At 38.7% G+C, this 16,117-nt stretch overlaps 1 pseudogene; it reads right to left on the reverse strand.

The window, feature by feature from the left end:
- Window positions 1-9,769: 9,769 nt before the first annotated feature.
- Window positions 9,770-11,792, reverse strand: LOC100753474 (annotated as a pseudogene).
- Window positions 11,793-16,117: the final 4,325 nt, after the last annotated feature.

Raw genomic sequence — 16,117 nt, forward strand, 5'->3', positions numbered from 1 at the left:
AACCAAACAAGAGAAGGAAACACTGGAAACAGTTCAAGGCATGAAAGCTGAAATAGAGACAATAAACAAAACACAGAACTAGGGGATGCTGGAAATAGGAAGGCTGGATCAATGATCAGGAACTAAAGATGTGAGTATAACCAATAGAATTCAAGAGATGGAAGAGAGCATCTCAGTTATTGAAGACTCACTAGAGGATATACAGTCTTCGACCAAAGAAAATCTCAAGTTCAACAAATCCCTAACACAAAATATCCAGGAAATATGAGACAACATGAAAAGGCCAAACCTATGAATAATAGGTATGGAAGAAGGTGAAGAACTACAGGTCAAAGGTATAGAAAATATATTCAACAAAATCAAAGAAGAAAACTTCCCCCACCTACAGAAGGATATGCCTATGAAAGTACAAGAAGCTTACAGAACACCAAACAGACTGGACCACAAAAAGAAGTTTCCTTGACACATAATAATCAAAACGTCAAAACCTAGAGAATAAAGAGAAAATATTAAGAGCAGCAAAGGAAAAAGGCCAAGTAACATATGAAGGCAGAGCTATTAGAATCATACCCGACTTCTCAATGGAAATTTTGAAACCCAGAAGGTCCTGGATAGCTATCCTACAAACACTAATGGAGCAAGAATGCCAATGCAGATTACTGTACACAGCAAAATTTTCAATCACTATAGATGGAGAAAACAATATATTCCATGACAAAGCCAGACTTAAACAATACACATCCATAAATCCAGCGCTGCAGAAAGTTCTGGAAGGAAAAATCCAACCCAACAAAGATAACTACACTCACAAATACATAGGCAATAGATAATCCAATTTTACCAAACATGAAAAGAAATAGTAGAGTGAAATACACACACAATGACACCACCAACAATAAATCCAAAACAAACAAGAATAAACAATCAATGGATATTAATATCCCTCATTGTCAGTGGTCTTAAACTGCCCATAAAAAGATACAGGCTAACAGAATGGATAGAAAGACAGAATCCATCCTTCTGCTGTTTACAAGAAACACACCTCAACTTCAAAGACAAGCATTTCCTCAGAGTAAAGTTTTAGGAAAAGATTTTCCAATCAAATGGGCCCAAGAAACAAGCTGGTGTAGCAATCCTAATATCTAACAAATTAGACTTCAAACTAAAATCAATCAAAAGAGATGAAGATGGGCATTTAATACTCATCACAGGAAAAGTCCATCAAGATGAAGTCTCAATCCTGAACATCTATGTCACAAATACCAAGGCACCCACATTTGTAAAAGAAAAATTACTGAAGTTCAACCACACATTAAACCACATAGACTTATAGTAGGAGACATCAACACCATGCTTTCACCACTAGAGAGGACCACCAGACAGAAACTTAACAAAGAAGCAAAGGATCTAACATAAATTATAACCCAACTGGGTTTAACAGATATCTATAGAACATTCCATCTAAACACAAAAAAATATGCGTTCTTCTCAGCACCATATGGAACCTCACTAAAATTGACCACATAGTTGGCAACAAAGTAAACCTCCACAGATACAAAAGAATTGAAATAATATTGTGTATCTTACCAGACCACCATACTTTAAAGTTAGAATTCAACAGCAATACAAATTGCAGAAAACCTACAAACTGGTGGAAAATGAATAACATCCAATTGCACCATTCCTGGGTTGAGCAAGAAATAAAAAAATGAAATTAAAACCTTCCGAGAATTTATGTTGTGTAGACACAACATACACAAATTTGTGGGACACTCTGGAAGCAGTACTAAGAGTAAAGTTCATAGCACTAAGTGCCAACATACAGAAACTGGAGAAAAGTCACACTAGAGTATTGAGAGAACAACTGAACTCTTTAGAGCAAAACAGTGCAAACTCACCACACAGAGGAGGAGTAGATGCCAGGAAATAATCAAACTGAGGGCTGAAATCAAGTAGAAACTAGGAAAACGTTCCAAAGAATCAATTAGACAATGAGTTGGTTCTTTGAGAAAATCGACAAGATAGACAAACCTCTATCCAAACTAACCAAAAGGCAGAGTGAGAGTATGCTAATTAACAAAATCACAAACAAAAAGGGGCATATAAAAACAGACACTGAGGATATCCAGAGAAACATCAGGTCATACTTTGAAAAACTGTACTCCATAAAATTTGAAAATCTAAAAGAAATGGACAATTTTCTGGATAGATATCACTTACCAAAATTAATCCAAGAACAGATAAGCAGTTTAAATTGACCTATAACCACTAATGAAATAGAAGCAGTTATCAAAAGCCTCCCAACCAAAAAAAAAAAAGCCCAGGCCCAGATGGCTTTATTGCAGAATTATACCAGAAATTCAAACGGAGCTAATACCAATACTCCTCATATTGTTCCACACAATAGAATCAGAAGGGATATTGCCAAACTCTTTTTACCAGGATACAATCACTTTGATACCCAAGCCACACAAAGATACAACTAAAAAAAGAGAACTACAGAACAATATGCCTCATGAACATCAATGCAAAAATACTCACAAAATATTGGCGAATCGAATCCAAGAACACATCAGAAAAATCATCCACTATGATCAAGTAGGCTTCATCCCAGGGATGCAAGGATGGTTCAACATATGAAAATCCATCAATGTAATCCACCATATAAACAAACTGAAAAAGAAAAACCATATGATCATCTCACTAGATGTTGAAAAAGCCTTTGAAACATCCAACATCCCTTCATGATAAAGATCTTGGAGAGAACAGGAATCACAGGAAAATATCTAAACATGATAAAAGCAATATACATGAAACCAACAGCCAACAGCACACTAAATGGAGAGAAACTCAAAGCCATTCATCTAAAATCAGGAACAAGACAAGGCTGTCCACTTTCTCCTTATCGCTTCAATATTGTACTTGAAGTTCTAGCTAGAGCAATAATACAAGAAAAGGAGATCAAAGGGATATAAATTGGAAAGAAAGAAGTTAAACTTTCACTTTTTGCAGATGATATGATAGTCTAAATAAGTGACCCAAAAAAATTCTACCTACAGCTGATAAACACCTTCATCAAAGTAGAAGGATACAAAATTAACTCAAAAGAATCAGTAGCCCTACTATATACAGATGATAAATCCAATGAGAAAGAAATCAGAGAAACAACCCCCTTCACAATATCCACAAGCAACATAAAATATATTGGGGTAACACTAGCCAATATGTTTACTATGTTTACTATCAACATAGTAAAAATGGCAATCTTGCTAAAAGTAATCTACAGATTCAATGTAATCCCCATCAAAATACCAATATATTTCTTCACAGAACCTGAAAGAAAAATACTCAACTTTATATGGAAAAACAAAAAACCCAGGATAGCCAAAACAACTCTGTACAATAAAGGATCTTCGGGATGCATCACCATCCCTGACTTCAAGCTCTATTATAGAGCCATTGTTCTGAAAACAGCTTTGTATTGGCACAAAAATAGACAGATAGACAAATGGAACTGAAAATCCTGGTATTAACCCATACACCTACGAACACCTTATTTTTGACAAAGATGCTAAATCTATACAATGGAAGAAGAAATATAGCATCTTCAACAAATGGTGCTGGCGCCACTGGATTTGGACAGGCAGAAGATTGCAGATAGATGCATATGTCACCATGCACAAAACTTAAGTGTGAATAGATAAAAGATCTCAACATAAATGCAGCCACACTGAATCTTCTAGACTAGAAAGTGAGAGATATCCTTGAATGGATTGGCACAGGAGATCGCATCCTGAGCATTACACAAGTAGCACAGACATTGAGATCTGCAATTAAAAATGGGACCTCCTGAAACTGAGAAGCCTCTGCAAGGCAAAGGACACAGTCAGTAAAACTAAACGACTGCCCACAAAATGGGAAAAGATCTTCACTAACCCCACATCTGACAGAGGGCTGATTTCCAAAATATACAATGAACACAAGAAGCTAGCCACCAAAACACCAAACAATGAAATTAAAAAGTGGGGTGCAGAACTAAATAGAGAATTCTCAACAGAGGAATCTGAAATGGCTGAAAGACACTTAAGAAAGTGCTCAAAATCCTTGGCCATGAGAGAAATGCAACTCAAAACAACTCTGAGATACCATCTTACACCAACCAGAATGGCTAAAATGAAAAACACCAATGACAATCTATGCTGGAGAGGATGTGGAAAAAAAGGAACACTCCTCCATTGCTGGTGGGAGTGCAAACTTGTAAGAACACTCTGGAAATCAGTATGGCAGTTGCTCAGAAAAATGGGCATCAGTCTACCTCAAGATTCAGCAATTCCTCTCTTGGGCTTATACCCAAATAATATATGTCCATACAACAAGGACATATGTTCAACCATGTTCATAGCAGTATTGTTTGTAATTGCCAGAACTTGGAAGCAATCTATATGCCCATCAACTGAAGAATAGATAGAGAATATGTGGTGCATTTATACAATGGAGTACTACTCAGCAGAAAAAAGCAATGGAATCTTGAAATTTACAGGCAAATCGATGGAACTAGAAGAAACCATCCTGAGTGAGGTAACCCAGTCACAAAAAGACCAACATGATATGTACTCACTCATATATGAATTTTAGACATAGAGGAAAGGATTATCTGCCTACAATCCTCTTCACTAAAGAAACTCAGAAACAAGAAGTACTCTAAGTGAAAAATGCATGGATCTCAGGAATTGGAGGGTGCAGGAACTCCTGTGCTAATTGGGAGCATGAGGGTAGGGGAGAGAGAGCTGCCAGAATGAGAGGAGGAGAAGAGGAGAGCAGTAAATGGAGGAGCAGAAATATTGAGTTAGGGGAAGAATATAGGAAAGTAGGATGAGAGATACCGTATTAGAAGGAGCTATTATAGGTCTGAGGAGAGATCTGGCACTAGGAAGATTTCCAGAGACCTAAAAGGATGACATGAACTGACAATCTAGGCAATGGTGGAAAGGGTAACCTAAATCCCTTCTCCTATAATGAGATAGATGACTCATTTTTCATGCCATCCTAGGGCCCTCATCCAGTGGCGGATGGAAAGAGAGGCAGACACCCACAGATACACACTGAACTGAACTCTGGAACTTAGTTGCAATGAAGGAGGAATGAAGATCAAAGGAGTTGGTGCCAGGCTGTTGAAACCCACAGAAACAGCTGGCCTGTACAAGGGGGAGCATATGGACCCCAGACTGTTGTCTGGGAGACCAGTACAGAACTGATCCAGACCCCTGAACATGGATGTCAATAAGGAGACCTCTGCACTCTACGGGGACCCTGGTAGTGGATTAGTAATTTTCCCTGGTATAAGAAGGGACTTTGAGAGCCTAGATCACGTGAATAGACTCACTCTAGGCCTGGACACATGGAGGGAGGGCCTAGGACAGACCCAGGATGATTTGGTGAACTTTGGAGAGCCCCCATTGAGTGCTCTACCCTGCCTGGGGAGTGGATGGTGGATTGGGTGGGGGGTATTTTGGGGGGTAGGAAAGAGGGATTGGGGAGGGAGAGGGAGAAGGGATTGACATGTGAAGCAAGCTTGTTCCTAATTTGAACTAATAAAAAATTCCAAAAACGAAAATAATTAAAGAAAAAAATAAATTCCTTGCTTTGACCAACTAACCTCCTTATATCCAAATTAAAAAGATTCCACAGTTTGGCAGGACTTGGGGTGTAATGGAAATGAAAATGATCAATGACATATTGTATAGAATTCTCATAATTAATAAAAATATTTTAAAGGAAAAAATCCTACATTTACATAGAAAAAGAAAGTGGTACATATAAATGACATATTAATATGTGCTACTATTATTTTAAAGTTTTCTTCATTGTTGATTTTATGAGGCAGGATCTATAATGTATGCCGGCCTTGAATTTATTTAGCAGCTGAGTTAAATCCTGAATGCTTAGTCCTCCTGCTCTTGCTTCCCCAGTGTTATGATTGCAGTCATGTGCTGCTCCCAAAACTTCTGTGCTTCTACCTAATTGATCAATTATGTGTCTTTATTTCTAATTGTGTTCAATTCCAAAGATTATTGATGGAGTAGATTATTCTGAAGTTTGAATTCTTTCATGGAAAATTACTGAGATATCATAATTACATTTAATAGATTAAGTACTTTATTAGAATTCTAGCATTGTCAGAAACACAGGAATAAGAAGTGATTTCATGCACTTGCCATAAGAAGCTAAAATACATGACAATAAATTCCACAGAAGTCTTGATAATTTTACAACAGAATTTGACTATCTCATGTAACAGGCCTTCCATTGTGAGTGACCCACCTTCAGGTTCATTGGCACTGTACCATACTGCAGGGGGCTATCTGCTGCCATAGCCTCCAAGATATAATTGCAAGGGTGGGTGTCAGGAGAAGGGCCCTTGGAAATATTCCTGACTCAGGCAAGGCTTGACATTTTTCACATCTGCTCTCTTTTTTGCACATAAGTGGTGACATGAATATACTTAACCAAAAGAATTTTAGTAAATGTGTTTTGGGGAAATAAAACTATGTGTTAAATATCAGGACCCTGTCACACAGATCTGTCATAACTGCCTCCCAAGCTGTCACAGTATATGACCAAAAATACAAGCACTTCTGGGGAAACTTATACATTTATGACATGATGAATAAAATCATAGTAACAAATCATTCCCATTCTATTAAAATGCCAACATTTAAATAAAATAAAACTATTTTATTTGTTAAAAATACATACTGATTTTTGTTGCTTTATTTTTTTTTAATGGGGTGGTTTTTGCTGGGTGAAGCATGCCCTCCCTTAGCTTTCTCCTTTCTTCTTTTCTCTTGGAATATTACAGATTTAATAGGGAACAGAGATGAATTTTATATTATAGCCTCTTGCAACAGACTTTACATAAACAATTTGTAGTGTTGTAGACAAGGTACAATTCCATATACATGATGAATGAAGAAAAAAGAACATGAAAAGTGTGTTTAAACCTTATATGTATTTGTTTTCTACGGCTGTTGTACTGTTGTAGAAAATGACCACAAACTGGGTGACTTGAGAGAAAATCAATAAATAAAGTCCCCAATAAGGGGAGATGCCTCAGGAAATAAAAGTGTTTGACACTGACTTGAGTTTTGCAGGGTCTTAACACAAACAAGGAAGGCTGAGCTGTGTCTGAGGAATGATCAATGCACTGTTTGCCGATTCCCCAGCCTCCTAGGATTCTGGAGACAATCAGACATAGCAAGGAGTCTAGTCAAGCAGGAACTCATTTATTGCCCCACAGCAAATATCTTTTAAGCAAAAAAAACTGCAGAGCGGGAAAACAGCCAGCCAATGGTATTAAAGGTCAGCCCTATCATGTACCTAGCCCCCTATCCTTTACCCAGTAAACACGACCCATTCATGCAGTCACCTCATCATCTTGGCAACCAATCACCCTTTTTTGTAAACATCTCAGGACTCACCCTCCAGACTTCCCCTCAGTGCCATCTTTAACTGGTTCCTGTGTCCTTGAACTCACATTAAAAGCTGGAAATAATGGTAAGTATGTCTAATACCAGCACTTTTACATTAATAAGGGAGCTGGAGAAATCACACACATACTCAAACACACACAGACCCAGAGACACAAATACCCATACACATATATACATGCATTTGGGAGGGCAGACAGAAAGACAGACAAAGACACAGTAACAGAGAGACACTCAGAGAGAGAGAGAGTTGGAGATGTCACAGGTTACAAAATATAAAGCCTAGTGCCAGGTACACATACCTTCCTTACAGTTATTGGTCATTAGTGGAGGTTCCATAGATATACCAAAACAAAGCAGGACATTGTCACTCTTCTTTATTACTTACTAGGACCTGATAATACTACTACATACTTTAACATGCCATGGAGAAATTAAGCTGGTATAGAGAAGGGAATTTCCTCAGTACTAACTAGTATCTATAGTCCCAAAAGTGTCCATGGAAGCTGTTGTAGGAGAAATGTATTGACCAGCTGTGAACCCTACACACTACAACTACTTACCTGTAAAGATATGCACAATGGAATAGATGTTACCAAGGTAACCAATGGCTTTATAACTGGATTTTGACCCACTCAACAGAATAAAACACATAAACTGCTAAGAATCTGTTGGAGAGGTAATAGGTCTTAGAAGCTAAATAAATTTCATTGTTTTGTTAAATGGACATAGTATCCAATATTGTCTAATTATGTGTCTTTATAGCAATCCATTAGTGGCGCATTGATCTCTCATCAGAAAAACTTAGTTCTGGAGGAGGCAGTGGTTAATAAAAAGATATACAACTGTTCAAATTGCAGAGAAGTGACTCTAGAGTGTTCCTCACTAAAGGGGACACCTGTATCATATTCACTGCCCCAAAGTCTCAGATGTTGGAAAAGAGATGGGACAGAAAGATGAGATCCAGAGGTTGAGAGGATTGCTGAAAATCAGTGTTTTGGGGACAAAGCAAGAGTGCCACACCTATGAACTCAAAGTGGCTGTGGTTGCCACTAAAGCTTTTTGTGCAAAATGGTATACACCACATGTTCCAAGGCCACTAAGATGAATGAATAGGTGATGGAGAGGCAGTAAACCAGAGGAAAAAGGTGGGTTTCCTTTCTTTTTTCTTTTGGATGAAGGACAAATATGGAAGGACTTGGAAATGAGTGGGGTTAGGGTGCATGATGTGAAATTTCAAAAGAATCAATTTAAAATTTTGTTATAAAAGAGGAGTGAGAAAGAGATTCTGACTCAAAGCAAGGTAAAAAGAGACAGAATCAAGTTATGAAATTTGTCTTCTGATATATACCTGTGGCACAAGTATAAACCCCATATACACATTAAATAAACAAACAAATAAGTGTACAGATAAATAAATTTCAGAAGAGATTTTATGTAAATACACTTCTGAAAGCCCAAACCAGGAGGATAATATCACTATAAGAAAATGAATATGTCACAAACTAGGCTTGCTATAGAAGGTCTCTAGGATGATCTTTCCTGGTCTGTCTAACATCTTTACCGTGGCGATAATAATCCACTCTTTTATTCTAGTACCTTTCAACCTCTCTGTAGGTGAGGTTCAAATTACCCTCTCTATGTCCATGTCAGCTCATCTCTATTTTTCCTTAATATGGACCTTAAAGTCAATCTTTTCAGATCCTGTTAAGTGAATCAGGATTGTGTCAGAAAGACAAACACTGTGTTTTCTCTCATTTGTGGTTTCAAGGTTTACAGATACATGAAGTCACATGAAAAGAAGAAATTGTGGGAGTCGAAGGAAAGCTACTAAGGAATCCATAAGACTAAATAGGGGAATGGTGAGGAAGGGATCGTAGTGGGAGGAGGTAGGGCAATATGCTGAACCTAAAATATATGTGTGAAAAACTTGGAATTAATTTAGTTTCATTGTGCTGCTTTATTCAGTCTGCTCTCAGGGCAGAATCAATAGTAGGGATCAAGACATTAGTCTGAGAGACTCACAATCCTGATCAGTAAAACCTGAAACATAGGAATGTTACCCAGGTTGCAAATAAAGCCTCCTGGAGTTCACTGGCATTACAGTGGTGTAAGGAAAGTAAATGTGACAGGACTTAACGTCTCACACAGTACTTTAAACCTGCTCAGTTCAAAACAAATCTGAAACCCTTGTTGAAAACCCTGCAGATACCAATGCCTGTTTCATTTGACATGAAATATGACAGCACAGAACTCTTCCCAGGCCTTCCTTTTGCTGCACTTTAAGTGGTTCCTATTCTCACAGCACTGGCATATGAAGGCAGGATCTTCACTAGCTGTTTTGTTTCCAGGTTCCTTTGGGCCTCTTTCAGCCAGGCCTCTGTTACTCTTCTGGACTCCTCTTTTAGCTGACTGACAAACTTAGATGCCAGCTCCAGGTCATCATGTTCAATGCCATAGGTGGCATATGAGAGAAATTTAAATGTGTTTCTATCTTCAGGGTGGAGCTCTGCAGTGGTTTCAGTTGCTTAGGTGGGAACTGAAGTAGGAGGTACAGTACGGGAGGAAGACGAGGTACAGGTTATTTCTGGTTCCATCAGTCATTGCTACTTTTCAGGCTAGTTTTTGAACAGCATAGAGATGGGCTTTTAGGGTCTTCTTAATGTCTACCCCTCGTGTCAGGATTTCTGGGACAGTGCCTGCAGTTAAAACCTGGAAAATTCATTATCAGAACAGTTGCCTCAACTGTATTCCCCAATGGGAAAGTAGATTTTTCTTCAGATAAGATTTTCATGCTGTGCTTTAATGCCTCTAATCAGTGTTGGAAATGGTGGGTTTTTCTGGCTGTTTCTTCAGTAACTGCATGAATCTGAACAGACTCTTGTAGGCCCGGCATAAGCAGTGTTCAAGTCCAGATTGAAGTTGCCAACTCATTCTTGTCTGTGATAATGAAACTTCAATTCTTGCTCAGAGAATTTCTCAGACAGGCCCTGCTCAAATTCACACTTCAGCTCCTATTACTGCAGCTTGAGGACATCTCATAAATGATCAGTGTGGGCATCTGCCTGTCAGTGAAGCTGTGTTCACATTTCACTCTCCATGGCATCTCTGGCTTCCTCTACTTTCTGTCCTGCTCAGCCTGTGTTTCATCTCTGTGCTGCTCTAGTGTCTTTGCCTCTGAAGAAACAGAGGCCCACTTTTCTTCTAGCTTTTGCCTCTCCAAAGCTAGCCCAATGTGCTGTTTCTCTGTGGATTTCTGCTGTGCTAGCACTTTGTAAAGCTGGTTGATGCTATCATAGGCATGAACAGTCAGGTCATCTGTGAGAGCTTATTGACTAGATCATAAATACCCATCCATTTCCTTCTGTGAGTGACACATGGGATGGTGTTCAGCTCTTTTCTAAATCTGTTTCTTTGTTGACCACAAATTCATGATGCTCAAACACTACCTTAACCTCCTACTCAGCAGTCTGGATCTTTCTGACCACATTATCCAGAACAACTATAATGTTGTGAAGTACCCCCCTCTGGGCCAATTCCATGAGGTTTACATTTTTCACCTTCTCTAAGTCTTTTTTAGTTTGAGAATAATATCATCAAGCTTCATTCACTACCTTTTTTCCTTATTCCTTCAGTGCACTCTCCACTCTATGCCACTGTGCCAACTTCTCACCCATTTTGTGGGGATTGTCCATGGCTGTTTTTTGTATGTTGGAGTGTGCACTGATGGCTGAACCACAGCATTCTTGGCTAAAGTACCTGCAGAATGACAGGCACAGTCTGGCTCGTCCAGTCTTCTAAGCTCTCAACCAGAGCTGTGTTTACAGAAGAGAGTTTTACTTTATCAATGTCAGGGCAATTACTATTTTTGTAACATCCTCTTGAAGCACAAGGGCTGGGATTGGAAGAGTGTCACCTGCTGAAGCTGAAGTGTCTGTCTTCTGTTTTGGAGTCTTGCCACATTCAGTTAGGAGCCTTTCACCACCTCTGATACACTGGAGAATTTTAGTGAACTAGACTGATTCAGCTTTCTTTTTGACAGGACTGTAGAAGGTTCAGAAAGAAGAACTACTTCAAATACCTTGTCTGAGTAAGGTATGGCTTTCTCTACACTTTCCCAAATAGGACTTGCAATTAGGGTTACAGGATAGTGCCTCCAATCCTTCTACCAAGGAACAAAATGCCAGATCCAGCAATTTTGCCAGCAGTCAATCCAGAGCTGCTTGAAATGAAGTATTCACAGCATGCTCTCAGCGGATGGAGGGCAAGCTAGCCCCACAGACAACTCTGTGCCGCAATGGCCATACACTAGAAGGGATATGTCCTTCAGCATCCTTCCTGAAATGACAGTGCTGTAGCTGTATACATGGCAGTGGCCATGCTGGTGCAAGAAGATGCCCTGTGTATGCCTGAGTATATACCTAAGTTTATTTTTAAAAACGTCTTTTGATGTTTTTAAATTATATTATTAGCTAGGTATAGACACACACACACACACACACAAACACACACACACACACACACACACACACACACACACACACACACACCTAAATCCAATACTCAAGGAGCAGCGTTCAAAGCCATCCTGATAAGATTCAGCCTACAAGGGGTTAAGTCTACAAGTGGAATCCCATCTCAACATCAACAACAACAATAAATAAATAAATGAGGAAAAAAAGAAAGAAGAGAAAAAAAGTACTTTTACTTCTTGAATTTTAACAGCTTTTTTCATACGTTTTATGTCTTTCATGACACTTGTATTTAGCAAATATTTCTCCTGTTGTGTTGCTTATGTTACTTGTCTTTAAAAGTGACTTTTTCACAGAAGAATAACTTTGATGAAAATCATCATATCAATTATTTTTCATTGTTCTTGCCAGTTATGGCATGCTTAAAATGTCATGATTGAACTCTAGATTGCTTTAATTGTTCTTGTGTTATCTTAGAGGAGTTTTGTTCTTGCTTTTGAGTATATCTAGGTTTGCAGTCTGCTGTGAGTTCATTTTTGTAAAAAATAATGTTTGTTTCTGAATTCACTCTTCTGCATGCAGGTTAGTGGGTGTTTAGCTGTCCAGCATGATATGCTAGGAAGAGCAATTACATTATATTTTCTTTATATTGTATTCAGAAGTGTGTGTGTGTGTGTGTGTGTGTGTATGATTGTGTATTTATGGGGGTTATTTTAGTCCTCACTACTTTGTAAATGAATAAAAATGTGGAAACCTATTCCTTATCATACACCATCAGGAAAAATGTGTTAAAACAATAAGACTACAACACATCCATTTCGGCTCCATAACCCAGAATGTTGTGAAGAAAAATCATGCCTTGAATACATAGAAATAAGATCTCAATTCATTAATGGTGTCAACACAATGGTACAGTCACTTCGGAAATATTTTAGCACATTCATAAAATTCTAGATTTCAACCACACACAAAGTTTTGTGATTTGTTTTTCATTGGTTCAAATTAGAAACAAGGCTGCTTCACATGTCAATCCCCTCTCTCTCGCTCCCCTCCCCCCAACCTCCCACCAGTCCCCCACCTAATCCCCCCCTCTGCTCACCAGGGTGGGTAAGGCCCTCCTGGGGGGGTCCCCAAAGTTTGTCATATCATGCTTGGCAGAGCCTAGGCCCTCCCCCATGTGTCCAGTCTGAGAAAACATCCCTCCATGTGGGATGAGTTCCCAAAGTCACTTCCTACACCAGGAATAAATACTGATCCACTACCATGGGCTCCATAGAGTGCCAGGGCCTCCTAATTGACCTCCAAGTTCAGGGGTCTGGATCAGTCCGGTGATGGCCTTCCAGACATCAGTCTGGGGTCCATGTGCTCACCCTTGTTCAGGTCAGCTGTCTCCGTGGGCTTCACCAGCCTGGCCCCGTCCTCTTTGCTCTTCACTCCTCCCTCTCTGCAACTGTGTTCCAGAGTTCAGTTCAGTGTTTATCTGTGGGTGTCTGCCTCTGCTGCCATCAGCCACTGGATGAGGGTTCTAGGATGGCATATAAGGCAGTCATCAGTCACATTATAGAGGAAGGGTATTTAGGGTAGCCTCTCCACCATTGACTAGATTGTCAGTTGGTGTCATTCTTGTAGATCTCTGGGAATCTCCCTAGTGCCAGATCTCTCCTGGAACCTCTAACGGCTCCCTCTGAGGTGAGTGTCCCCTCTTCTTCTGCCTGACTCCTATCAGCACACACAAAGTTTTAAAACTTGTGTTTTTTTTTTTCTTGTTTGGTTTTTTGTTTTGGTTTTTCCGAGACAGGGTTTCTCTGTGGCTTTAGAGGCTGTCCTGGAACTAGCTGTTGTATACCAGGCTGGTCTGTAACTCACAGAGGTCCACCTGACTCTGCCTCCCAAGTGCCAAGATTAAAGGCATGCACCAGCACTGCCTGGCTAAAGCAAAACATCTGCATAGAGGGGTTTACAGTAATGTATTCATTATTGTCAGAATTTGGAAGCAAAAAAAAAATCTGTACATGTAAGTGGGGTTAAGTAATGTGTGGTACATCTAGAAAATAGACTCAGTGCAAAGTAAAGATCTGACAGTAAAGGAAAATATACATTGGAAATTTTAGTGCATATTATTACATGAAAGACATCAATCTGAAAAGGGCCACATATTATGTGGTTGATACTCAGAAAGAGGCAGACCTATAAGGACAGAAAATAGGTTAATAATCATTGTCAGATATTTATGGGGGAAAGGGCAAGATTAAGCAGACTAGAAATTGGCTGAGGGACAGAAAATACATTCTGTATGATTTTATAATAGTAAATGCATATCATTATCAAAATCCATACCATATATAATACCAACACAGAATTTGAATGGGGATGTTAACTTTAGGTGAAAATGAAGTGTTGGTTTAGGGCCATCAGTTATATACGATGTTCCATGGACAAGGATGCTTACAAAGGGAAGGTTATTGTTGTGATGGAGAAGTGAGGCATATTAGGGACAGTATGTATCTTGGTCTCCATTTCAGGAGATTAACATATACCTGATTTATAGCTCACAATCCCAACAAATGTTATGAATTTTTTCTACCCAAACTTTCTGGCAATTAAACATGTTTTGCAACATCTTTGAGTTATACCCTCATGCAATCCCCTTCTGTCTGGATGTCTGGTTCTGAATCTTAATATTTGTTCACTGTGCTTGTGACATTCTGTGACTGAACAGATGACATGCTTTCACATTGGTACTTCAGGATCTTGGTAGAGCTCAAAGTATATATATATTGCACAGCATCCATTGGATGGAAACCTTTTGGTTGAATCTTGTCATTCAAGAGTTCAAGAGACAGAGATCCAACTGTAAACCTGTGATAGTAAAGCATTCTTACAACTTTTAAGAGATGGTTGCAACCATTATATTGTTTTGATTCTTTGTCACTCATGCTTTTCACAGAAGCAATATTTCACAAGTGGTAGCTTACCAAACAAAGAATGATCTTTTATTTCTTTCTCCCTGGGAAACTCACTCTGCATTAAGCCACTTTAATGTGGATGCTTGATACTTCCCTTGAGTGATTCTAAGTACTCTGTTTTTAAAGAAGGTCTTTTTTTTCTACCCTAGACCATGCATCATGATTCATTAAGTTTTCTCATGATACCCCAACTGTCTGTGTGCCTGTGCAATATTACTTTTAACTGTTTCCCAAACACGGGTCACTAATTCATGTTAGGAACCATGTTTGTTGCCAGTAAATACTATGCTAACTTTTATCAGATACTTAGCAAGATGATGACCTTCAAAGATTTATTATTTACCTATCTATCTATCTATCTATCTATCTATCTATCTATCTATCTATCTATCTATTTTTTCTGCTGCTTCAAGATGCTTTTTTCTCTTTCAGCCACAACTCTGTGGAATATTCTGTCATCACTGTCAGAAAATATTTGTTAATAGCCAATTTTACAGGAATCATTCTAAAACCCAGTAGGGGCTTTATAATTTGCTAAATAGCCAAAAAATATTTGTTAATGGCTAATTCTACAAGAATCATTGTAGTGCCCAGACTGGTATGCAGAAAAACAAGGCTGTAAAAGGTAAGGTATTTCAAGAATGTTAATACTTAACTAGGTGCTTAGTTTCATAATCCCATTTACCAGTTTATCACGTGTACTGGGATTCTAAATGGGTTCTTAACCCATCTTTGTCCTACTCTTCATTGCCCAATTAGAGGTAAAATTGGAACCTGTTCAAAGTCTTAATGAATCTTGCTGTAGAGTCCATTCATGAGGATATATTGTTTAGTCACATACACATCATAAACTCAATTTTAAAATTTAAAATTTGTATTTATGAGTGTGTGTGTGTGTGTGTGTGTATGTGTGTGTGTGTGTGTTTGTGTGCTTGTGGGGCATGAAAGTAGAAAGGAGACCATGAGAGAAAAGAAATGAAACAGGAAAGAAAAGGGATATATGACATGCTGAAGTGTAGATGGAAAAGAGTTGGGATCTACACATGAGAATTGATAGACTATAGAGAGCCCTGTGTCAATGTGAGAATGTGTGATCTGCAGGAAAGACAGAGGTATAAGGACTCATCTGACAAGGCTAATTGGATTGATGGGACTCTGAGCGAGATGAGTAATATGATAACAAATATTTATC

This window comes from Cricetulus griseus, chromosome 5 (genome assembly GCF_003668045.3).
Source record: "Cricetulus griseus strain 17A/GY chromosome 5, alternate assembly CriGri-PICRH-1.0, whole genome shotgun sequence".
Taxonomy (NCBI): Eukaryota; Metazoa; Chordata; class Mammalia; order Rodentia; family Cricetidae; genus Cricetulus; species Cricetulus griseus.